The sequence below is a fragment of the Haliotis cracherodii genome, unplaced genomic scaffold (genome assembly GCF_022045235.1).
Source record: "Haliotis cracherodii isolate W230 unplaced genomic scaffold, xgHalCrac1.p SCAF_16, whole genome shotgun sequence".
Lineage (NCBI taxonomy): Eukaryota > Metazoa > Mollusca > Gastropoda > Lepetellida > Haliotidae > Haliotis > Haliotis cracherodii.
In genome coordinates this window covers 10121259-10143830 of record NW_027266271.1, presented here as the reverse complement: position 1 = coordinate 10143830, position 22572 = coordinate 10121259, and the positions used below count along the sequence as shown (strand labels likewise).

At 38.6% G+C, this 22572-nt stretch overlaps 1 protein-coding gene across 2 annotated transcripts in view; it reads right to left on the bottom strand.

The window, feature by feature from the left end:
• The window catches only part of LOC139463811 (uncharacterized), a 167100-nt gene extending 145104 nt beyond the window's left edge, over nucleotides 1-21996 (bottom strand). The window contains exon 1 of one of the 2 annotated variants that reach the window (XM_071245135.1): nucleotides 21926-21996. The gene's annotated coding sequence lies outside the window, so the exon portion shown is untranslated. Of the gene's footprint in view, nucleotides 1-1256; nucleotides 1335-21925 lie in introns of those variants that run through there. The other variant, XM_071245137.1, reaches the window with a different exon arrangement.
• Nucleotides 21997-22572: the final 576 nt, after the last annotated feature.

Sequence of the window (22572 nt, the reverse complement as noted above, 5' to 3'; positions counted from 1 at the left end):
GTTTCTCAATAATGCAAAGTTCAATTTTTTACCTGTTAAAATGTACAAGGACATTTTTGCAAATATTGACATACATTTCATCGACAGCCTGAGCAACGTACAAGTGGCATGACAAGTTGTGGACATCTGAACAAGGTGTCACATGTCACTTCACTGTCAGTTCCTCGTCCATAGATCATACATGTCCAATGAGAGTCTTCGTAAAGGAGAAATATCAGATGTACGCAGGGAAGGAACTATTTTTTTCATATACGGTACACTTTTTCTCTTTCTGATAAGATTTGTTTTTTGGCCACACCCATTGTGTAGTACACAGATGATCCATGTGAGTCCTGGCCAAGAGAGTGGGTAATCTGAAGGTACATAAAGTCTTTGTCATTGTGACTGGTTCCTTGCTGTCATTGTGCTGCAGAACTTTAATGAACTGCACAAAGATTGATTCAACTTGTGACCAATTTCATCGAACATATTTTTCATAGCTCTGAATCAGGATCAAATAGGTTTTTTATTACTTCAATGCACGTAGCCATAACAAATCATTATTTTTAAAAAGCATTAGGTTTAAGAATGCCTGCTTGTATGGTTTTGTGGTCATTGAGCAATGTTAACTGTCGTGTATCTGGAGTCTGTAATGAGGTGTTCAGTCAGTCTGTCATCATCATGAAGTGAGAAAGTCAAGAGTCACAGGCTAAATGTCAGATCGTCAAATAATCGGCATAATATACCATTCACAAAGTGAGGTCCCATTTTATGACCGGTCTTGCATTAGAAATAACCAAGTTCATAGAAATTGTATGTGCACTTGCGCAAATATCACTTCACGTTCACCTGTGTATAATTTACGTCATCAGACACAATTGTTGATGGCATTCAAATCTCATTGTGCTGTTAGGTCGAAATGACGTCACCCTAGAAACGTCATAGCTAAAAATTGTTGACATCATTCAATAATAGTGACTTTCCAACATGGCAGTGGTGATCAGTGCATTTTTCTAAAGGGGCGTTAATAATGAGTAATAAAGAAATTATTACACTCATATGTGTGCTATATAGCAGTATTTCAGGTATACGACGGCAGTCTGTAAATAATGGAGTCTGATCCAGACAATCCAGTGATTGATATCATGAGCATTAATAAGACAGTTTGATTAAATAACAAGATATTGGAAATACATATCTTTTAAAAAAGTTAAATACTGCCAAAAAACACTACCAGACATCCTAAAATGAAATACATGAAAGTAAATTTGACTTACTATTCCTCCAAGGGTTCCCCTAGTCACAAGGTCATGTGAAATATACGCCCGACAAACAAGATGAGACAGCCATAGACACAAGTCCATCCCCAGGGTGTCTCCTGCCTCTAACACAACAACAGGACATGTACATCCTAACTTTGCTATTGATTACTCAAGTCAAAGCCAGTGACATTTCATCAAGGCGAAATCTACAACTGTGAAATGAGTGCCACCTGAGACTTGCCAGTGCCATGTCACTGCAATATCAGGGACAGAGACGGACAATGGTAGTCCAACATTTATGAGTTTGATCCATTTTGACTGTATTGACACGGACACTATCGTGATGTACGACAAGTGAGATGTACGACACATGAGATGTACGACAAGTGAGAAACAGTATAGAGGTAGCGAAATAATGACAAGTGATTGAGGTGTTTATTACAGCTTTCCATTAAGCAATGCATTCAAATTTCATGACACATTCATTAATGTTATAATCTCACTTGATTACCAACTGTAGGATACTTAGTGAATGTTGCCCCATGCAGCCATATTGGATTTGGGGTTAGATTTAAAAATATCATAAAAATAATGAAAAACAAGGCAAAAAGCAGTTGAGCAGGGCTCACTAATACACCAACCTCAACTCCTACTTGAAGCTGAAGAACAATTGTGATATAGGAGATATATTGATGCCTTGACGTCTGAGACGTTTTTTCTTTGGCGAGCTTTCCAGGTTTCGGTACACTTGTCATGAAAAATGAATTATCTTTTCAGAAAATCCACTTATCACAATCAAACTTTGCACTGCACCTCTACTATTGGTATGGACACTCTACCCCCAATTGGAATAGAATCCATGCAGTAGTTTTCAAGTTATAGGTTGCACAAATGTTTAAGTGAAACAATTCTCAGTAAAAACAGAACAAGAGTTTGCCACTAAAGTGGCTATATTCCCCGCCCCTGTTGCAGAATTTATGACATAATTAAATCTAAACAAACCCTAACCTTTTTTAACCGAGGTGGAACTTTTCATGGAAATTGTAAAAAAAAAAAGAGTTTGGAACCTAAGTCCATCTTGCTGCCATGGAAACCTTAAAAAAGGAAAATTTCTAAAATTTCCAGATAGCAAAAGGCACCAGTTCAGCATGTACCTGACAGACCTGCAAAGTTTGATGAAAAAATATTGAACTGTTTATGAGTTATGCTCAGGAAACGAACCCTACCCTCACAGAACCTAAGTCCATCTTGTTGCCATGGAAACGTAAAAAAAAAAAAAAAATTAGATTTCTAAATAGCAAAAGGCACCAGTTCAGCATGTACCTGACAGACCTGCAAAGTTTGATGAAAAAATATTGAACGGTTTATGAGTTATGCTCCGGAAACGAAACGTGACAGACGGACGGACGGGTTTCTATATACCCCGCCAACTTTGTTGGGCGGGGGATAAAAATAGCTGTATGTTTTCAAATGTCCAAACACTGAAATCACTCTTCACACAGCACCTCTCCTCTATATATTGGTACAGAAAGTGTTCACCAAGTAATCATGGTAATAAAGTTTCAAGTTATAAGTTGCACAAATAAATATACTCAGAAGGACGAACGGAATTCCTTAGTATAACGACATACCTCTGCCCTCCAAGGTCAAGGTTATAACAAGCAGAAAAAAATCAATTGTGTGTGCATTCCACTTAAACAACACTACTCAGTTGTTTACAGGGAATTCCACAAATGATGACTTGCTGGGTTAAATTGCAATATCAAAGGATAACAAGTTTTATTCATAAATAACTTTATTTGAAGTAGTGCCGTGGGGATTCTGGGTTCAAATGGGTCCCCCAGCAACCAGTACTGGGCCCCGTTCCACAAAGTGATCTTAGCGCTAAGTCGATCCTAACTCCCTTTCTATAACACTGACTTACGATAATCGTAGCGCTAAGATCGCTTTGTGGAACGGGGCCCTGGTCATGAGCAGGGCCAATAGGATCGGGTGGTCAGACTCTACATCGGTTGATTGCCTGTCATCATTCCATCATGGTGTGAGACATAATATCAATCACTGGTTTGTCTGGCCCATGCCCATACTGACTATCTTTCATCCCCTAAATGCAGAGCGCCAGGCAGGATAACAACAAGTACCATCTTTTAACGTCTTTTGGTATGACGTGGCCGAGATAAAAACCCTGACCTTCTGCTTTCCGTACAGACCTACCACACCACACTTCTACCACGCCCACCACACAACCCACTCACACACACAGTCACACACCACTGCAACCCTCAGACTGCCTCTAATTCACCTATATGTCAGGTACCTGTCTCGCCACACCTTCCACAGATGTTACATCCATATATTGATTTGTCTCTACTATTGTCAGATAACTTTTCATTTTATCAGGTGTACCTGACTGACTGATTGTTTCATGAACATCCTGACATTCAGAAATAATTAGCTTTAGTCAAGCATACAGCGTGATAATTCATGCAGCAACACTGCATACATAATGCCCTTTGTCGTGGTGCCACGAACAGTCATGTAGCAGGCCATGCTTGCAAACAAGCATCCCCCAGCTTCACTGATGTACTGTAAACTACAGCACATAGTAACAAACTCAAAGGGAGACCCGTGAAGATCTGGGGTAGAATAAGTCATCAGCAACCCATACTTTGCTACGCTTTTGTGAGAAACTGAGTCAAGCAATGCGTATCATTGGCATATATGTCGGGTAATGAATTCGTACAGAACTTGAAATTAACACTTGTAATTTGTCCGACTTGACCACAATGTCAATGCAAAGGAAGTTCATATGGTCTCCAACCGTGAAGATCCAGATTAGAATAGGTCTTCAGCAACCCATACTTGCCGTAAAAGGCGACTATGCTTGTCGTAAGAGGCGACTTACGGGATGGGGTGGTCAGTCTCTCTGACTTTGTTTATGCATGTCATCGTATCCAAATCGTGTGGATAGATGCTTATGATGTCAATCACTGTAATATCTGGTCCAATCTCCATTATTTACAGATCGCCGTCATATACTGGAATATTGCTGAGTGCGGCGTTAAAAAACAAATAAAAAAACAAACAAACAAACTCAAAAGGACCACAAATTTTAGTTCATTATGTCCGGGCACAAAAAAACAGTGTGCTATATCCAACAGTTCGTTATAAGCCTGTTCGTTATAAACGTAGTTTACTGTAGTTATACCGGTAGGATTTTGTTGTTATTAAGAATTCAGTGCTCGAAAATTTTGTTTGGAACTAACATTAGTTTCACGTTTCAAATGTTATCATTGGCATGGAACAATCAAGGCCACCCACAAATCAGAAAACACATTATGTTGATTGACATTGAAAAATACAAGCGTTATCAGAAATGTTCCATTGCACTCTCTCTACATGAACGCCTACAGTTTTAAAAAGATATGAAGTCTCTCTAGAATTCTATGAAATTATATGATGCATATACTTCTGTGATAATAAAACAAGCCTAGTGAGTAGAATGTCCAAAAAAAATCAAAGTTTTAATATCTAATTAATATGGTATCTATTACCACAAGCCAAATGGCATAGGATTTTTTCAAACATGGGATTGACTAAGTTAAAAAAAAATTCCCAGATCCAATTCCATTTAATATTTTTTCCAACTAACATCACAACCTCCCATTGTTGGATAGGAGATAACAGCTGCGTTCATTAAAGTTCCAACTTGAGATAATGTGAGGGATGTATAACTGTAGAATTGATTTGAGTTTTCACTTTCTGAAACTGCTTGACCTCAGCTGGGCCTGTGGCAAGTCAAAGAATGAAACTTATTCATGATGTGGTTTCAGAACCTGTCGATTTGATTTTCTATGTAATAAAATTCAAATATGTTGTAAAAGTTTGGTTTTCAGTAAATTGATCATTCAATAACAGTTAATGAAACCCAAATTCTGCACAAAATCGTAAATTCCATTATCAAGCCATAAAACTTTATACGCAATGTCATAAAAATTGGAGATGGATTGATCGAATCCAGAGCAAAATCGGTTTCAGCAAACACAAATTCATTTTAATCATTACACGCTGTTGTTGTTGCAGTTGCTTCTGGGCCAGCAATTCACTGCCCTTCTGGCCGTGCTTTTCAAAAAAGTAAAACTGACACAACTATAGATCATTATCCCAAATTATAGAGAAATTATACATCAACCATAACATGGTTTAAGTGGGAGAAATCCCTCGTATCAGTTGATCCCCGAAGTAGAAGGACCCTTCTCTATTCTGCCTCCAGAATCTACAGTTTCAAGTGGGTTTCCATTACTGGTCTTCCACTTTTCACCCAACGAAGCTGGAGAATAAACACTCCAAGAAATAAAGTCGTCTAACATTCAAACTCAAACATCCATCTGTTGAAGTTAACTTTCGTAAAGCAATGTTTTGACACATCTGACACTGGAAATAAAATAATAATAAACAAAAGTGAAAAGATAATTAGGGTCATGAAATTCTTTATCATACATTTAGATATAATTTTATACAAAATCAACTTCAACAATAAATATTCTTGAAATCTAAGAGTTAACTGTTGGAAAAGAAAGAATACACGCTGGTCAATACAAAAATGGCACCTTGCGAAACAGTCTCAACTGACGAGTTAAATGAGATATTTACAGTTTAAAACAACACATTTTTCAGAGAATAACAAATGGCAAGAAGCAATATTAAGTCCATAAATGACGATCTGTCATTGTTTTGCCTTGTCAATGTGGGACTAATCTGAAAAGGAAGTTAACAGTTTGTGTAAGGGCCAGACACTTACAAAACATTTAGACAATTGTGGGGAGGTAACTCTTGTATGACAATAGTTACGTCAAAAGTGTTATGTACACTGCAATAAAAGTATTACTTTTCTCCACTTCATAAAACTGAGTAATATAATAATATTGTTTGATTGTTTGTTGTTTATTGCCGAACTCAGCAATATCCCAGCTATATGATAGCGGTCTGTAAATAATCGAGTCTGGACCAGACAATCAAATGATTGACATCATGAGCATAGAACCACACAATTGGGATACTATGATATGCATCAACAAAGTCAGCGAGCTTGACCACCTGATCCCATTAGTCGCCTCTTATGACAAGCAAAGTTGCTTTTTACTGCAAGCATGGATTGCTGAAGACCTATTCTACCCGAGATCTTCACGGGTCAAGTAACGTAATAATAACATGACAAACAAAAGCGAATGACAGGGACCACAGTCCATGTTATTACATGGATCTATGCCATTTTGTCAATACTAGTATACTCATATGACATCCAATAATAAACTGAGTAGATTTCTTTTAATTTACCTGCACACAATTCAGAAATTCAAAATCAATATATGCACAGGTGATAAAGACTTTGATCGAATAAATATGTTCTCCGAACAAAATCAACAAAAAAATATATATAAATGGGTATTGTGAAATTTTTATCATCCTTTTGTCACTATCAGAGATGCTCGGTCCAGCTGTTTATCCCTGTGCTGTATTCCCCAGCAACAACAGTCGCATCCCATCACAATATCCGATATTGATTTCAGAACACATCTGACAACCAGAGACTTGTCACTTTCTGCTCTCGCATTTCCTCGTATGTATCATGTATATTTCAGAACACAACCTGACAACCAGACTTGTCACTTTCTGCTCTTGCATTTCCTCGTATGTATCATGTATATTTCAGAACACAACCTGACAACCAGAGACTTGTCACTTTCTGCTCTTGCATTTCCTCGTATGTATCATGTTTATTTCAGAACACAACCTGACAACCAGACTTGTCACTTTCTGCTCTTGCATTTCCTCGTATGTATCATGTATATTTCAGAACACAACCTGACAACCAGAGACTTGTCACTTTCTGCTCTTGCATTTCCTCGTATGTATCATGTATATTTCAGAACCCAACCTGACAACCAGACTTGTCACTTTCTGCTCTTGCATTTCATCGTATGTATCATGTATATTTCATAACACAACCTGACAACCAGTGACTTGTCACTTTCTGCTCTTGTATTTCCTCGTATGTATCATGTATATTTCAGAACACAACCTGACAACCAGTGACTTGTCACTTTCTGCTCTTGCTTTTCCTCGTATGTATCATGTATATTTCAGAACACAACCTGACAACCAGAGACTAGTCACTTTCTGCTCTTGCATTTCCTCGTAAAACACAACCTGACAACCATAGACTTGAAACTTTCGGCTATAGTTTTCCTTGTATATATATCATCTATATTTCAGGATCATCGATGCAGGTCACATTTATTTCAGGTTTATAGGCTCTTTGGTTTCAAGGGAAATGTTGAAAATATAAACGTTACAAGGCAGGTAAGAACAGGAACATGTAACAACATTAGCTCTCTTGAACTTTCTGGTAAGGTGAGCTTAAAATAACTTTCGCTTATTTTCTGCTGCAGACAATATGAACAGTTCTTTCTTAGCCGGAGGGACAGTATCACACTCAGGGAAAAACTTATACCTACAGTGAACTCTCGACACAACTCTCCTCGGATACAGCACAACGTACCACTTTGGCTCCCAAAACATTATCAAGTATCTCCCTAAAATGTGCAATCATCCAAATAATTGACAAATATTCTCACAAGGTTAAATTCCCCATCGCAGTATCATACTTTCATGAGTGAGTGAGTTGGGTTTAACGCCGCTTTTAACAGTATTCCAGTTATATCGCGGCGTGTCAGCTTAATGTGGGAGGAAAGCCCGGAGTGATGCAGGTCTTAGACGTTTACCGTTTGGGTGAAACCCACGAGCACGGGTATGGTGCTGACAAACCTAGAAACATCATTAAGGCGACCCGGGATTCGAACCCACAATCATTGGTTTCTGGCATTCCCAAGAGACGCAACTCTGCACAGCGAATCGCTGCGCCTTAGACGACTGGGCCACCCGCGCCCCCTACTTTCATGAGTATAGTGTAGAAATGTAAAACATGACATATTATTTATGTGTAAAGTCTCCTATTCATTAGTGGTGTAACGATACGGCGATTCAGTATTGTATCCCGATGCACAGCACACGATGCGATGCATCGATTTGGAAAGCATGTATCGCGATACATACGATATTTTCATAACACAGTTTTACTTACCGTATTTTCTTGAGTATAGTGCCCACTTTTTTTTCCAAAAAACACAGCTGTGTAGAAGGGGTTGCACGCGAAATTAATGCGTTTTGATGTTTTTCCCCCATGGAAAGACATTACCGTGAGCACGTAACACCGGAAATACCATGTCAACAAATCCATACTGAAGTTCGCAAATTATTCATGTAATAACACTGTCTGGCTATAAAAAAGAGGGTTCTTTGTATATCTGGACTCATGTTTGTAACTTATTTCATTAATTTTATTCAAAATTCCTTTTAATATTGTTTTAATTAATTTCAGGGAAATCGTGTGTGAAGCGATCGGAAGATCGCACAACTCAACGTTATTAACAGCAACCACGGTCAGATTACCGCTATTGACGCCTTGAAAGGAATTTTAGCTGACAGAGGATGGATACATATATCATAAATGCCATACTTTGATTCATTAAAAGTCAGATTTGTTTTTGTTGGACGATTCTATGTCAACACGTTATTCTCGCAATCACGCGATCACGTGCACGGGAGCCTTGACGGTGACTGGTCTGACTGGTTCCATGTATAAACAATACCCGGCAATAGCGATCAGCTGCTTCGCTTAGGGTTATTATTATTTTAAATATGTTTAGTAAAAGCTGCATCTAAATTAACAAGATATTGGAATATATTATTCCTGATAAAAAAATAGTTTCAGATACAACTTTTGCCGATCCTTGCATTAAAATACTGTAAAGTTATATCATTGGGTGTGTCTTGACCGAATCACCGGTAGATTCCAAGAAAACGTGTGTACATGTACAGCTGATTGCTGTGTCCGGCTTAGTTTACGAGAAAATACACAAGGTAATCTTAATCCCTGGATATAAATCAATGCCTAGCTGAACCAAAAATACAATTTAAACGGTAAATCAACATGCCTGGTGATTTTTTATCTCAAATTTCGAAATTTTCTCATCACCCTTTTGTTTGCCGGACTTCGCTGAAGGAGTACGGTGTAATCTTTTTCTGCGCATAATATTCAAAGATCTATTTATTGTCTTTGGTAGTAATTTATACAGAAATAAAGATTTTTTTCGAAATAAACGGGGGGGGGTGCGCCCATACGTTTAACAGTTTCAAAGCCAGTTTGTTGTAAGTAAAACATACTGTATTGCTGACAATTTGCTATAACAGTAAATAAACACCTTATATCTTCTTCAACTGTACTTGTCACATCTTTTAGATAGCAGAAAGACATCAACTTGGCTTAGCTTGTACCAGTAAACACTGTATCCTGATACGTATTGTATCGCGACCCTCCCGTATCGTTACACCTCTACTATTCATGATTGCTGCTTCTTTTGTCATAACTATATAGGTTAACATAAAATGACAAAGCTTAAGAGACCCATCTTCAACCACCGTGTCATTGACCACACAATACCTGTCAATTACCTCTCCCTAACACACAGAAATACAGGGAGCAGAATCCCCTTCTGATCATGGTCAATATCACTACCTGTCAATCACAAGGCCAATTACCATGTAATAACAGTGATATCAACCAGGACATGAAGTGGGACAAGGGATGAATGCAATTGACAGATTACTCAGGATGTCTATATCGAAATCTACAAAATGTAGGAATTTACACAAATCAGCTGCTGGAAATGTATGTCACATATTTCCGGGGCTAATCTTGCATAATCAGGAACATTGGCCACAATTATCACCAACAAAGGCAATATGCATGAATGTGCGATATTATGTGGAATGCAATGCACTGAATATATGAATCTCAACAGAAACTAAAGCATCCCTTTAAATGTCAGAGTTGCACTGGATATTTTTATCTGTAGCACATCCTATTTAGGCTGATGAAATTTATTTTGCAAATATCAGTCAACCAACACAAAACAAATCCATCTAAGGACTTTTTGTTGTAGTTGGCTGTTTATAGTTTATTCTCCCACAACTTTAAGTCGGTAGTTGAAACAAAATATAAATATATTTCAACATTAACTGGAACCTTATTTTTTGCCGCATTCCTGATTTTTAGGACTGGCTGATCCATGACCAAAGTAAAATAAATGTAAATACTTATTATGGACATGATGCTCATTTGTTTGTTTGTTTGTTTGTTTTAACACTCAGCAATATTCCAGCTATATGACATTGGCTTGTAATAATATTGTCTGGACCAGATGATACAGTGATTGGTATTGTGATCAATGATCAACTCAGTCGGGGTACAATGACACACTATCAGCCGAGTGTCAACAAGTTTGACCACCTGATCCATGAAGTTGCCAGTTACATCCAGCAGAGGTTGCTGGACCTAACCTAGCTTGGAATGAGATGCAGGTTTCTGTTGCCAAGGATACAGACTGTTCCTATGCTGTTTCATGACAAGCAGTGTAACTAAGGACACACTGTTTCACTCTGCAGGTTTGTATGGCCATGCCAACAAAGGAATAACCTCATTACTTCTAATGAGCACAAAGGTGATCGTTATTTTCTGCTACCTCCCAAAGCCAGTACTGATAAAAGACCTGGAAATTATATCTTTCAGGAGATTGTACACCAGTAAATTCACAGCATGTTCCTCAGTGGTTCAAGGCTCTGCAATTTGCTATGAAGTGTTCTTTCCCTTGCTGTTCCAGGATCCGCTGATTGAGGGTTTAAACCTCAAAGTCCCCCAATTATTATCCTTGGTCTGTCAGCACCAATACTCAACTCAATTACAGTCAACTACGGTTAAAACAAACTCAAAGGGATCACTAATTTTAGTTCATTATAAGTATAGTTTGTTATAGGCATATATACAGCAAATGGCCGGAGCCAAACAACGACATCTGTCAGTTTGTTATAAGAGTGTTTGTTACAAACATAGTTTAATTTCTCATAATTAAGGATGCATATTATACACGAATAAATATAGTTTAATGTATGTTCAGATAAGCTTCATACCACATACTGACACATTTATATGGATGAAAGATAGGTTAATACTTTAATCTGACAGAATTTCTGCAAAATTTCAATAGAGAGAACCTAACTCAGATGTTTTTTGTATTGTGACTGATCTGCATCCTCTTGAGGCACTTATAAATTAATTGTTAGGTTTTCACCAATCACACACCCCTCACATCATTTCATATCCCCAAGTTATTTACAGACAAACAGGCTGCTTGTGTTCCCTTCTTTCTTTCTTTGATGAAATACACTGTTATTATACTTCAATCAAACATTCACAGGTAACAACAGGGGTTGTTAGCCTGGTGGTTAACTAATGAAACGTGGCCTAAGTTTAAACCAGGGGGAAGTCAGTTGATCTAATAAAGACAACAACCATTTTACACATCGTTCTTTCTCTGGACTGTCTAGGACGGTTGCATAGTGCAACTGCTGGTAATGTGAATGTTTTGCCCATTTTTTCAATCTGGCAGAAGCACCAAATCATTCTGTTGGCTTCAAGCCATCGTTTTTCCTGAAAGTATAGTGCTGACTCAGCTTTCTAGAAGCCATCAGTGACAGGCACACAGAAAACAACCACTAATTGGATCCATACCTTTAGTTTTTGGCCCAATCATGGCATGGAGCCAGTGACTTGCTTATTGCTGGAGGAATCTTTCAGTTACATTCCTTCAACATCCCTTGGGTTCCAGAACAATTATGGAATCAAATACGTACTTACCATTGTTACCGTCACCATTGGTTCTTTGTCTTTGATCCAACTAAAACTGACTGAACACCCAGTTGGCAACGACAAACGCTTTTTTTCTTTTCATTTCCCATCATAATAGAACAATTTCAAGAAAAACTTGTGTCACCAGCAGGATTCAAACCTGCAAAGGCCACATCAAATGAATGTAGTCTTCAGCCACCATGATATTATTTGAGAAATTAACAACTAAGAATAAGTTACTACGCAATTGGTATAGGATGACACATATCTACCAAGTCAGCGAGCCTGACCACCTGACTGTTAGTCGCCTCTTATAACAAGCATAGTTGCCTGTTACTGCAAGCACTTTTATGAATTGTATACTTGTGTAACAAGCATTTCATAAACTGAATCATCAAACAGCGAGATTCACGCGTGACAGATTCAGGGAACACATTCCACGCAAGGGCAACACGAACAGTGTTCTCACAGTTAAGAATAGAGTTCTGAAAATCTTTTAAAATAGGGTTACCAAAACTCTGTCGCTTAAAGATGTAAGGTACTACTTCTTTGAATGTTGGCCATGGTTTAAATAGGTTAGAGCACTCAGGCAATTCAAACAAACCATTTCAACCTAATAGACTCCAGGTCCTTTTGCTCCAACCTGTACATTCTGCATTTTGTTCCCGATTATTTTAACTAGTCTCTAAACAGCTTACCGTATTCGATGTAATAAGCGCCCATGGCGATAACTGCTAACATATTGGCTAGTGAACAATCCCAATTAACACCCCTTCCGATTGATCAATGTTCACAAGACTTATTTATTCGCGGATAATACGCACTCGTGTGTTATATGCACCCTTCATTATGGGCAATTATATTCTGGAAAAATATATCTGTCGTACATAAACATTTCAGGCTGTCAGCATAAACCACCAAATTTATCTTTCAACTCGTTTTTTCCACCAAAATAATATTTTAATAAGAGCCCCCTATTTCTAATTTTGAGAGTGCCCTGGGCGCTTATTACGTCAAATACAGTATTCCCAGAAGCCAGTAATCATTACAAAGAGGGTTGACTGATGATAAGTAGCAGCCAAGATGACTGAGGTATAGGTATCTACTTGATCTGAAATTCACTTCTCGAACTCAAGTAACTCCATTCTTCCCCTCCCAAACATGTCATATGATCACATCGTTACACATCCAAATTGTGAAATAGAAACAATCCTTGTTATTATATGACAATGACACACGCCAATGAACATGATCACGATGCATAAATAATTAATACATTTTGTAGACATGAGCATGGGATTGTCATGTACAGTAAGCAGATCATTTGCAGACAAAGAGTGCATATGAAATATTACAAATAATTACATATTTATAAATTTCAGTCATGTCGTGACTTGGATAATTTGGTAGATTTCACTTGATGCTAATATTAAAAATACCTTTTATTTCTATTTTTATGCATGCATTGATGCAAATTTTCTTCTTAACTGAAATTGCTTTTGCAGAAATCCTTTGGAAAATGAAAGAATCCAATGAGAGATCTCTATGACCGTGGTTCCTGCTTCTGTCCTCTGGGAAACAGTCTGAGAAGGTGATGGAAAATTTAACCAACCCGAATGTGAACCCAGGAGCATAGACTTCTGCGGCTCTTTGCAATCAATACGCTACTTGGTTGAAGGCTGTCTTTCTTATTTCCTTTTGGAAAGATTCTGCATGAAATTTTAATATCAACATCTAGAAACATAAGTCGAGGGGAAGGCTCACAGCCTTGTTCAATAAACGTCCATTCCAGTTTCCTGACATTTGTCTGAGCCCTGGGTCGACCTTCACAGAGGGAGTAAGTGATTTCACTTGGGAATCAGCTACCGTAACTATCGTGAAAATACTCATACAGTGCCATGTGGTCCTGTGTACAGCGCACAGGTCACAAATTAAAATTTAGCAGCATGGTCGTGGAGAGTGCTTGGATTGGTGACCGTGTTCGGCAATGTGACTCCTGAGAGTTTTTAGGCCTTCGTTCTTGCCTCACACTGACGCACATGTAGCACATGGGATATCTCTAGGGGCAAGTGACTTTGTTTCGAAACATGCCTCTGTTCACCCAGCAGGAAATGGGGATCTGGGAACATGTGACTGTTAACCTTCTGGCGCCTTACAGTTTGAGTTGTATACTCCCCAGGGAGATGGAAATGAAAATACTGAGTGCACACTAATCCACTGAATAGGCTAATAATCATTTAGCGCTTCAAGCATACATTGCACACAGACTTTACAAGAGGACTATCATCATCATCATCATCATCATCATCATCATCATATTGCACTGTAGCTCAACAGCCACTTCAATACCTTGCTGTCAGCATTAATATTACATGGAATGGCTTCAGACAGTTACATACATTTAAGTGAATTCAGTTGTCAAATATTTTAGACCATTTTTCATCACATATTTTCTCATTACTTTGAAGAGAAAAAACAACAATATTTTGTGGTAATGTATGATATTGATTAATTGTTGAAATACTAAGATGTCTTTTTTACATCAAAAATCATAGATATACAACTAGCAAAAAAGTTAAGAACTACCCCATTCTTTCACATTACTAAAGTTAATCTGTCATGGCATGAAAGATGAACAAAAGTAATATGAAAGAGTCTGGTATTGCTTGACTTATTTTGAGTAGTATATGTATGTTAGTCCCTGTGCTGACATCCCTTTGTGAACCCCAGCCCCAGCAGCCATTAAACAGCCATTATGAATAACATGCGTGACAACACAAAGAATCCCCATGTGGTCAGGTCTCTGACGACAGCCTACATTTCTGTCATACATGTCAACAATGCCATTCATTGCGCGTGTTGACATAGGATTTCTTAAAGTGGACCCTATATATTTTTACGTCTTGTTAATACTCATTCAATCACTTTCACCAACCCACACTTCCAGCTGGCCAGCCAAGCAGAAAATACATACATTATACTAATAAATACTTCTGTGAGCCACCAAGGTCATCTGAGATGTACTGTTATAGCAGGGAATGTGAGAGAGAGTGCTCCTCAGTGAATAACAGTAAAAGTTTGAGATAATATATGAACATCAAAAACGTGGTTTGAACAACAGTAAATTGTTCTTGTAAATTGCAGTACATAATCCATAAACAAAATAACATCATGCATTGTTTTTTGTTTTTTTATTTTGATATTAGAACGCTACAGTCACATTCTAATTGGAATTGAAAATGCTTTCTTCTATCTTCCAAAATCCCAATTCAAATATGGCCACAGACAGCCATTTTGTATTTCAACAATTCAAATTATATTTGGCTTGTAATATAAAAAATGCAACTGTTCTGAAAATATTGTATTTGTTTGTTTGTTTGCTGTTTAACGCTGCACTCAGCAATTTTCAAGCTATGTATCGAGTCTGGACCAGACAATCCAGTGATTGGCATCATGAGCATCAATCCACGCAATTTGGATATGAAAACATGCATCAACCAGGTCAGCAAGCTTGACCACCCGATCTTACGACAATCAAAGCCGCCTTTTATATATGGCAAGCATGGGTTGCTGAAGACCTATTCTACCCCGGATGTTCCTGGGTATAAGCTAAATAGACAGGACTTGGTTCCCTACACTGGATACAGGTGGGGAAATTTCACCTCTAGTGGGTCAGTCAGAAACCACATGGACCAACAAAATAAAACAATGATGCAATCTCACATGCACACTAACCCAAGACAAACAGGTCTATTTTGAAAAAAACTGTTTCTATAATATCATATTTCGATATAAAAAATCATCAAAGCAGCAAAAACAGAAAAAGAATATAACATTGACAAATATGTTATCTATGTATCCTATTTGTAATTTAAAAATAATCAGCATATCATACTTTCCCTTCCTGACCATTTGTACAGTATCTCTGACAATGATTCTTCTGCCGCCAATGTCACACTGCCCAGGAAGTGACCTTTGCAGGGTGAGGTCAAATAGGCAATTAATTAGAGCATGGGCTGGCAGGTCTTCATTAGGTGTCTCCCTCAGCTGCTTCAAGCATGGTATCGGTACCGTTGCCAAAAGGGCAACGATTAACATTTCACTTCGTCTGTGAGCCAGACATGCAACTATGTACCAACATAAGGTGTCTTGTTGCTGTGATTTGATGACCACTTGCATTACTTGTCATTCATAACATTAAATACAGGCAACAAAATAAATTATTGGTTCTTTAAAACACACTGATAATATTTTATTTTCCAAATGAAAGAGGTGAAATGGGATTTGATATCGCATTCAAGATTATTGCACATGTATGTATAGACATGTGCATGCATGTGTGCATGCATGTGTGCATGTGTTAGTGCATGTGTGAATGCATCTTGTGCTAGTCCATACTTAAGCCAGATTTATAGTGCTAGCCCACTGAGACACAATGCCGCAGTTTAACATGAATACCTCACTCACATACAGTATACTGACTCCGAACCGACCAGTCCTTGTTTTAACCACTTGGCTACCCCACACAACTGGCTATCAGAATCTCCATGTTTGCCTGATGCAAGGATATATTTTGTGTATCTGCACTAAGTGAACAGGTTCATTATGTTATCACACCTTTGCAGACAATTTGAGGGTAAGAAGAAGAAGAAGAAGAAGCCGATTTTCTTTGCATAAATATTTTGTAAATGATATTGGAGATAATTTTTGCAAAAGGCTCTGGTGGATTTAGTAGTATTTTCAGCGACATTGGGTGCATATAGCTAAGGCGGGTGATGAATTTAGTTCCAGTCTCAGATCTTTGTAGAGAGGGAATTGCAACAGGAAGTTTTCCTCTTATTCTATTTCATCAATACCACAGAAGGTACATATTCTTTCTTCTGTTGGAGTGTTAAGTTATCTTCCTCGCTCAACTGCTTTGCGGTGTTCTAATGCAGTGGTTACTTTCAGATATGGTATAATTCCTAATTTGTCTCCTATTTTCCCGAGGTGTCTGAGCTTTTGTGGTTTAGTGGATAGGGCTTGGTCAGTTTCACTGAGGTATTTGGACATGAACTTTTCATGCACAGTTTCCATAAATTTTCCAGGAGAGATGTTATTGTGAGCCAGATCAGGGAAAAGGTAGTTGAGTAGAGTATTTATTGAAGAGGGCCATGAGCTCAATGTTTTATCTTCATTGAAGGCGGCAGTGAGTAATCCATCATTCTTAACATCTAATAGCTCAAGGTAATAGTTGTACATTGATATGAATATTGAAATGTTAAGGGGATATAGTCCAAGTTCTGCCAGACAGCCGATATTACTTGTTCTGCTAGGAACTTCTGAGATGCAATCTTGATGCTTAATGAACTTACTTGTTGTTTAGACCAGTTTTGTAGAATGTCTTTGAGTTTAATGAGTTGAGTGCCCCACACCTCGCATTGCTATATGAGAGAGTGAGTACAGTATTACCCGACTTTTAGCAAAATTCCAGCAAAATTCCAGCAAAATAACAGGGCTTCACACACTGTACCAATGTGGGGAACAGTTGCTCTCCATGCCCTGTTGATTTGGGGATTTGAACCATTCTTAAAGGATCTTTAAGGTCCTGGCACACTGCATGACCCTGCACACAGATTATGGCACCTTTTCCTACAGAGCTCCAAACACCAAACACTGTACACCTAACATTGATTGGAAGAACTTGAGATTGATTTGTATTTTCATACTAAGCTGTTTATGCATTGAGTTGGAAGAACTTCTTGTGTTTCTAGCAGTGTCCATTCAACTTTATCAAGGCAAACGTGTGCAGTGCTACAATGTGTCTCTTCCATTTCGTCAGCCTACCACAGCCATGTGTACTACAAAAGAGAGAAGAGTTATCTGTCCTTGTCAACAAATTTCATTTAGAGTTATCTCCCTTCCCCAGGCTGTCAAGTCCTTGAAAACCGACTTTGGTCCACCTGAACCCGACCTTTATCTGGCACTCCAGTACCTGTCATAGTCCTAGTGGCTGATATTGCTGAATCAAGTACACAAAGAAATAGCCACACATTATCCTGAACAATTTAGGAAAAATTTAGTATTACAAAGTACACATTCAGAAGTCCATTTGTAACTCTTATCATTCAAGTATCAGATACAACTACAAACTCTAGTGTTTAATCTCAGTCGAAAATCAAAGCAGATCTTAACAACTCACATCACGCAGGTTCAGAGATGTATTCTATTTAGTCACTAAACAATGATCCAAACTAACTGTTTTTGGTTTGTGCATTGTATCCCATTCCAACTGTTGTAATCTCATATGAACTATGTAACATGTTGATCTAGTGACACACAGCATATTGCCTGATATGTACATGAGTGACAGGTGTTGCGTATACTATAACACAGGGACCACACACCTGGGTGGCGACAGCTGTGGGCAGATCAAGTAGCACATCAGTAACTTGTATACTTCACGCTTGCAGTAAACACTTCAAATATATTTTTATGTGAAATAAACACATCAAATATATTTCAAATTTCTAATAAAAATAAACCCTCAAATATACTGGAATGTGAAATAAACACATCAAAGATATTTTCATGTGAAATAAACAAATCAAATAAATTTCACATTTGTCATAAAAATAAACACTTTAAATATATTTTTATGTGAAATAATCACATCAAATATATTTCACATGTGCAAAAGTCACATCAAATATATTTCACATTTGTTATAAAAATAAACACTGCAAATATATTTCATTTTTAAACGCATAATTATGCTAAGGAGTGTAACTGGCAGTCATGCTTTCGTCCACCAGGCCGCAAATCACTGTTAATTATCTCAAAGAAATAACTCCATTTGATTAACATCAGGTGTCAGAGAGCCTAGGTATTTATTAAATGAGGTAATCCCATAGCTACCAAGACAACATCTTCCTGCAGAGTGTCACAGCTTACTATGAACCAGCATCTGTCAATGGAAAGCCACTTCTCAACTTACTTACCATGAACCAGCATCTGTCAATGGAAAGCCACTTCTCAACTTACATACCATGAACCAGCATCTGTCAATGGAAAGCCACTTCTCAACTTACTTACCATGAACCAGCATCTGTCAGTGGAAAGCCACTTCTCAGGGTGCTTACCATGAACCAGCATCTGTCAATGGAAAGTCACTTCTCAAGGTACTTACCATGAACCAGCATCTGTCAATGGAAAGCCACTTTTCAAGGTACTTACCATGAGCCAGCATCTGTCAGTGGAAAGTCACTTCTGAAGGTACTTACTATGAACCAGCATCTGTCAGTGGAAAGTCACTTCTCAAGGTACTTACCATGAACCAGCATCTGTCACTGGAAAGCCACTTCTCAAGGTACTTACCATGAACCAGCATCTGTCAATGGAAAGCCACTTCTCAGGGTGCTTACCATGAACCAGCATCTGTCAGTGGAAAGTCACTTCTCAAGGTACTTACTATGAACCAGCATCTGTCAATGGAAAGTCACTTCTCAAGGTACTTACTATGAACCAGCATCTGTCAATGGGAAGCCACTTCTGAAGGTATGTACCATGAACCAGCATCTGTCAATGGAACGCCACTTCTCAAGGTACTTACCATGAACCAGCATCTGTCAATGGAAAGTCACTTCTGAAGGTACTTACTATGAACCAGCATCTGTCAATGGAAAGTCACTTCTGAAGGTACTTACCATGAACCAGCATCTGTCAATGGAAAGTCACTTCTGAAGGTACAGTGTGATATAGGAGTGACAGATCATAAAAAATTATTGGTCATTGTTTGTAAAAACATATTCAATATATATTATTCTTAGGTCGACTATCAACCACTATAAAAACAGGAGTTAATAAAACAAACATACATTGAATGCTTACATACCTTTTAATGAGGCATGTTAAATCCTGTAAGTTTCTTCCAAAGATATACAATGAAGACCCTGACAATTATAAATGAGGAAATAGTTGTATCAAATTGTTTATAACAAGAGATCATTATTGAAATCTCAACCCCATCCTGACACTGATACAGCCTGAATCATTTTTAAGAAAAACACCTTGCATCAACATCATTATTGTGGCAGGCAATTTTGTTTTTTCAACAACCTCAAGCATAATTATTTATTTTCCGGGGCAATTTATTTTTTTCGATCAAATAAAAGTCCCCCTTCCCCCAACAATATGAAATGGTCAGTCTCTGAGTAAAAGAAACTTTTCTAGGAAATACTTATGTGTATCAAAAAAACATGTACAATGAACTCTGGTCACCATTCCTTGAAGCAATCATTTGTGTTGAGATTACATAAAATCTTACATATGCAACACATTGCATGGAGATCACTTTGTGAGTGAGTGAGTTTGGTTTAACGTCTCTTTTAACAGTACTCCAGATCTACATTTGTCAGCTTTATGTTGGAGGAAAGACCGAAGTGATGAAGGTCACAGATGTTTTCTACACTGGTGAAACACACAAGCACTGGTATGGTGCTGACAAACCTAGAAACATAATCGGTGTGAACTAGGATTTGAACCCACAATCACAGGTTTCTGGCATAACCAGGGGACCCTACTCTGCACAGAGGGTTATGCCCCTCAGATGACTGTGCCACCCATGCCCCAGATCACTTTGATGAATAGGGCACTGATACATATTTCTCTTCTGGATGAGTGAGTGAGTTGGGTTTAACGTCGCTTTTAACAGTATTCCAGTTATATCACGGCGTGTCAGCTTAATGTGGGAGGAAAGCCCAAAGTGATGGCCAAGGGCCGCAACTCTGCACAGCGAATCGCGGCGCCTTAGACGACTGGGCCACCCGTGCCCCCCTCTTCTGGATGAAATGTCGAATTATAAATATTCATAACTGACATTCAACTTCAATTTTGAGCACTACATCAGAGTACTTTTCATAGAACACATGTGTGGGAGGCTAGAAGATCCTTTTCAAGTTTCACCTTTAAAATCATTAATAATAAATATGACCTGTCTAACATTTTGTGACCCAAATTTATGGATAAACATATCTATGCATCAGCTGTTGATTTATCAACATTTTAGAGTGTGTGGGAGGGCCGTAATTGTTTGATCAGACATCTGTTGTGAGTACCAAAAATGACGGTGGGTGATTGTAAGGACTGACGCAAAACATTAATATGTACAGCAGAGTGAGTGAGTGAGGTGGGTTTAGCGCCACTTTTAACATTATTCCAGTTATTTCACAGCGTGTCAGCTTAATGTGGGAGGAAAGCATGAAGAGATGCAGGTCTCAGACGTTTACCACTTCGGTGAAACCCACGAGCACTGGAATAGTGCTGACAAATCTAGAAACATAATCAGGGCGAACCAGGATTCAAACCCACAATCATCGGTTTCTTGCGCTCCCAAGGGACATAACTCTGCAAAGCGAATTGCAGTGCCTTAGATGACTGGGTCACCTGTGGCCCCACCACCTTATTGAACCCAATGAACATGGGTATGGTTGTGACAAACCATCAGGGGTTTGAAACCAAGAATATATATTTTCTAGAATGTTTTGCGGGGATGCAGCTCCTGGACAGGAAATTTCAGCAACTCCTCCAACAAAAACTCTCACGTCCCCCCCCCCCCCCCCCCCACACGCACACACACACACACAAGTAAAGGCAGACACACACGCACGTACGCACACACGTAAATCCTCTCTGCGTAATCCTTTAACAATTTGTAAAACAACAAATATAACCCTATAAACCACACGCTTGCGAGTGACAGTTCTACGACAGTCGTTATCCAGCTGACATCAACTTGGTTGGACGCCGCATCTCGCCACGAGAATCCCAGTCTCTGTGTGTGCACTGTGCAAACAACGATTGATAAGAAAACAAGCAGATTAAATCCTGACAGACCTACCTTTCGTCCTCACACCCACTGGTAAATCCTGCGTCTTGCTGGGTTAACTTCGAGATGTGTCAACTCACCAAAGCGCCTTCAGTGTACGTTTGGCTCTGTCAACCACATGCGCATGCGTTGGAGCTTGGCTCAGCAAAGTGTTATATATCGCTTTTATATGGAATTCCAGGCAATTTGTCTTGACGTTTCTGGGATAGGATAGCATAATTGTTGGCACAGCGGGAATCTCAAAGTTCTTTCATTTAAGTGCGAATACACATCTTAATGTGTCGTCCAATGCCACATGATAAGCGTGTGGTGAAATTAGGCTTGCTTCACTGTTTAATAAGTCACCCGTGACCGGCAAAATATGTCAACGGGCGAGTCCTTGAGTATATTGTGTGTGAGGGTCTATATTTGAGGAGGGTTGGGTACAGATGATTAACTGATTTTAACATTTAGAGGTTTAGGATAGGATACATAGAAATTATTATCTGATGCGTGTGACTAGTTTTACCGAAACATGTGTCAGAGGTCCGGGTGAGAATAGGTCCCCGGCAACCTGTGTTGGGTCGTATTTTAAAGAGACGACCTTATGGATCGGGTGGTCAGACTCGTTGATTTGGCGGCCATTCGGTCAAAAAATACAAAGTTGAAAAAAAGGACAT